Genomic DNA, 4,927 nt, shown 5'->3' with positions numbered 1-4,927 from the left:
AGTACCACCTTGTAATTGGATTCTTTTTGAGTTTGTTATGAACTGATTCTGCTTTTACTAGAACTACTTTCCAGTCAGAGTTCGTTTTATTATTTAAGCTAAGTATCCACTCATATTCATCTACTCAGATGAAAAGTGATCTTCGGGGTAGCCGGAGAGATCAGTGTCCCGTATAATACCGCTACGTAATATGGAGAGAGAATCGACCGCTGTGTCCTGGTTATAAAAAGCCATTATTAGAGTATTCACTGCCTTCTTTTTTATTCTGGTGTGAGGATATCGGTCCCTCTAGACCCGTCTAGGCAACGGCCTTGCCGCAGAGGATACACCGGTTCCCGTCAGAGCACCGAAATTAAGCGCTGTCGGGCGTGGCCGGCAGTTGGATGGGTGACCATCCGGGCCGCCATGCGCTGTTGCCATTTTTCGGGGTGCACTCAGCCTCGTGATGCCAATTGAGGTGCTACTCGACCGAATAGTAGCGGCTCCGCTCAATGAAAACCATCATAACGACCGGGAGAGCGGAGTGCTGACCACATGCCCCTCCTATCTGCATCCTCAACTGAGGATGACACGGCGGTCGGATGGTCCTGATGGGCCTCTTGTGGCCTGAAGACGGAGTGCTATATACGTAGACCCGTCTAGAAATAAGCTCTTCATTTTTCATAACATTCGGGGTTTTTTGCGTGTTGTCTGTACATTATTACCGAAAGAACCAGAACCGAGGGTACATTCCCTGAAGCGCACACACTCCTCACGAGGAGCGCATAGCTGTAACGGCTGGGTACTCCACGACTTCCAGGAATATTTCATCACCGCGTTGACATTGCACGGTGCACTTGGCTTCGTCACAACGAACATTTCACGACGGGGAAGATGCTTGCAACCATACTCAGTAAGAGTTCTGAAAATCGCAATGATGAATATCCTGCAACAGAAATGCTGCCAGGGCAAACGATCTAACAGCGTGAGGTGCAATATTTGCGACTACTTACTGATGAAGATTTAGCGAAAGGGAAAGTGTCATCTTTGAGAAACTGTAGGAGGATACACGATGACTTGAGCAGAATTTATATTTGCTGTGATGAACGGTAGATTACCTTATATGGCGGAAAATGTAAGTTAATGAAGATGAATAGGGAAAACAATCCTGTAATTTTCGAACATAGCGTTAGTAATTTGCTGTTTGACAGCAGCAGCGTCCATGAGTTATGTTGCCGTAATGTTGCAAAGCAACATGAAATGGGACGAGCATGTAAGATCTATGGCAGGAAAGAAGAATAGTCCACTTCAGATTATTGGGAGAGTTTTAGGAAAGTGAAGCACGTCTGTAAAAGAGACTTCATACAGAACACTTTTTCGACCCATTGTTCAGTACTGATGGAGATTTTGGTACCCCCACAATGTCTAATTAAGCTAAGAGATAGAAGCAGTTCAGAGGTGTGCTGCTAGACTTCTTACCGGTAGGTTCGATCAGAACGTGAGTATCATGAGAATGCTCGTGAACTGCAATGGTAAACCGCAGGGGAAGGGGGAGGGGGAAGAAGACGTTCTTTCGCGAAACACTGCTGAGGGAAATTTAGAGACAAAATGCAGATGCATCTTCGACAGACTGCAGAACGATTCTACTGCCACCAGTATACATCTCGCGTAAGGACCTTCAAAACAATAAAATCAAGAGCTGTAAGGAAGGACACGGTTGTTTTTTCCTCGCTCCATTTGCGAGAGGAACGGGGAAGACTAGCTGCGGTACTAGGTACCCTCCGTCATGCACCGTATGGTGGCTTGCAGCGTGGGGCGTACGACGTATCAGTTAGTGCGGTGAAATTTGGCGTTAATGGGCCGTAGCACAGCGCCGCCAGCAGCGATTCTCCTCGGCTCGTGACCACATCAAAAAAATGGTTCAAATGGCTCTGAGCACTATGGGACTTAACATCTGTGGTCATCAGTCCCCTAGAACTTAGAACTACTTAAACCTAACTAACCTAAGGACATCACACACATCCATGCCCGAGGCAGGATTCGAACCTGCGACCGTAGCAGTCGCGCGGTTCCGGACTGCGCGCCTAGAACCGCTAGACCACCGCGGCCGGCGTGTCCACATCGGTTGGAGCCTAAATGACAGGAAAACCGTGGCCTGGTCAGATGAGTCCCAAGTGCAGTTGGTAAGAGCTGATAGCATGGTTCAAGTGTTACGCAGACCCCACAAATCCATGGACCCAAGTTGTCAACAAGGCACTTTGCAAGCTGGTGTTGGTTCCGTAATGGCGTCGTCTGTATTTACAAGGAATGGGCTGGGTCCTGTTTAAGTTCGGCTACTAGGAGACCATTTACAGCCATTCATGGACTTTATGTTCCAGAACAACGACGAAATTTTTGTGGATGACAATGTGCCATGTCACTGGGCCACAATTGTTCGCGACTGGTTGGAAGAAGATTCTGGAGAGTTTGAGAGAATGATTAGGCCACCCACATCGCCGATTAGGCCGCCCACATCGCCCCACATGAATCCCACAAATCATTTACGGGACACAATGGAGAGGTCAGTCCGTGCACAAAATCCTGGACCAGCAAGGTCTTCGCAATCACGGCGGTTATAGAGGCAGCATGGCCCAATGTTTCTGCAGGGGACTTGCAACGATTTGTTGAGTCCATGTCACGTAGAGTTTCTGCACTATGCCGGGAAAAAGGAGGTCCAACACGATATTAGCAGGTATTCTATGACTTTTATCACCTCAGTATATGGACCCCTGGAAAATTCTGAGTCAATGAAAACGTCATGGAAGACAGTGACAGAAATGGAACAGCACTTAAGACGGACTAACACATATTCTCTTTGTCACACTTAAAGGTAAACGAAATAAACTTTTTGTCCATGTGGATGTCTGTAACATCCCAAGACGTTAAACGGGATGAGGAAGATGGTGACAAGAAGGCAGTAGAAATTCTCAAATGGCTCTGAGCACTACGCGACTTAGCTTCTGAGGTCATCAGTCGCCTAGAACTTAGAACTACTCAAACCTAACTAATCTAAGGACATCACACACATCCATGCCCGAGGCAGGATTCGAACCTGCGACCGTAGCGGTCGCTCGGCTCCAGACTGTAGCGCCTAGAAACGTATAGCCACTCCGGCCGGCTAGAAATTCTCGAGAGATCAGCAGATCTGTTTATTACACAAGGGTAAATGATACATAAGTGTTGACCATATAGATCTCTGTGAGTTACCATGGGATTATAGGCGTCATCAAATGGTTTAAATGGCTCTGAGCACTATGGGACTTAACATCTGAGGTCATCAGTGCCCTAGAACTTAGAACTACTTAAACCTAACTTACCTGAGGACATCACACACACACCCATCCCCGAGGCAGCATTCGAACATGCGACGTAGCGGTCGCGCGGTTCCAGACTGAAGTTCCTAGAACCGCTCGGCCACACCGGCCGGCTATAGGCGTCATGGGAGGTAATGACAGTAATACGACATCTGTTTATGAGAGAATAACAAATCTTCCGTATGTCATACCGCAAGGTGAGTGAATCAGAATTGCTGTTGATGTGGACCTCCGTGATTTTCCACTCCATTAAAAGCGACATGGAAAATGGAAAGGACCGCAACAGCAGTTCACGAGCGAGCAACAGATCGGTTGGTGTAACAGATGCTGCCTGGGAAGAGGACTTGGTGCGTTTCGGTAAGGCCACCGCCAAGGTCGCGAGCGTGTGTGTGTGTGTGTGTGTGTGTGTGTGTGTGTGTGTGTGTGTATGTCTGGCCACTCTCCCACGCAGCTGCTCTCTACCTCTCTCCCTCTTTCTCTCCTGCCTGCTGCTCGGTTCACTGAACATGCGCAACAACAAAGCCCACAGTTGCCAGGTGTGGCACAGACAGAGGAAAGCACGATCCACAATAATATGGTGTGCTGCACCTCAAAAGCTTGACATACGTTCACCGGACAAAAATTAGTCAGCAGGCCTGTCGAAGCTATTAACTTCAGGCACATGCGTATTGCACCAAGTGGAAATAAGACACAATTGTGTCGAGAGTGTAGATGATTCTTCAGTGTGTTTATGGAGGAGGTAACAGATTAGTTACCGTATCGTCCGCTGGCTGTAACAGGATATATGCAACGAGTAAGTAAGTAAGTGGCGAAACTGCCAGAGATTATCTTTGAGTACACCTAACGTCATCCTGTGCAGGAAGTGTCACATTCCGCACGTATATCAATGCGGACTCCCAGCAATAACAGTAGCCTCATCTACGAGGGCGTCCTGCAACTTAATGCCTCCGAATTTTGTGTGTCAAACTCTTAAGTCTGTTTAAATAAGAAAAACATTATCAACATTCTGCGACTTTGTTCTTCATGTCTACATATTCCTTTCTCTACATAGTCACACTGGGCGATGAACACATTTATACCAAACGAGAGACTAGTTGCTTGATATTATCACATTATTGACAGCCCGACAACCTCACCTCTGTTGACACCGCTTCATCACTATTAAAGTCAAATTCTGAAAGGTGTCCTTTAAGTTTTGGAAACAGATGAAAGTCTTATGGGACGAAGTATGAACAATACCGAGGATGATCGATAACAGTGAACTCAAGGTGTCATATAGTTGCAAATGTTTCACTGCTCGTGTGTAATCTGGCATTGTTATCTAAAGGAGAAGGTGCTCCATCCGTGAACGAAGTCTTCGAATTTGGAACTCGATTACGGTACTCTGTTTCACAGTTACCGACATAGTTACATCATACATCGCCGGGTTGCTCGCTACAGTTAAGATCCCTCTCGCGGCAGTGGGGTGTAAATATGAAGACATGAAGAATAAAGTTATAAAATTTTAATAGTTTTTGTCTTATTTAAAAAGGTTCAGGAGTTTCACGTAAGAAATTCGGAGACATTACTTTTCAGCACGCCCTCGTTCGTGGAAG

General features: G+C 46.6%; 1 pseudogene; it reads left to right on the top strand.

Moving 5' to 3' along the window:
* Positions 1-301: 301 nt before the first annotated feature.
* On the top strand, positions 302-419 carry LOC124614107 (annotated as a pseudogene).
* Positions 420-4,927: the final 4,508 nt, after the last annotated feature.

This window comes from Schistocerca americana, chromosome 4, assembly GCF_021461395.2.
Source record: "Schistocerca americana isolate TAMUIC-IGC-003095 chromosome 4, iqSchAmer2.1, whole genome shotgun sequence".
Lineage (NCBI taxonomy): Eukaryota > Metazoa > Arthropoda > Insecta > Orthoptera > Acrididae > Schistocerca > Schistocerca americana.
The sequence above is the reverse complement of the archived record's forward strand: the minus strand, read 5'-3'. Positions and strand labels throughout refer to the sequence as shown.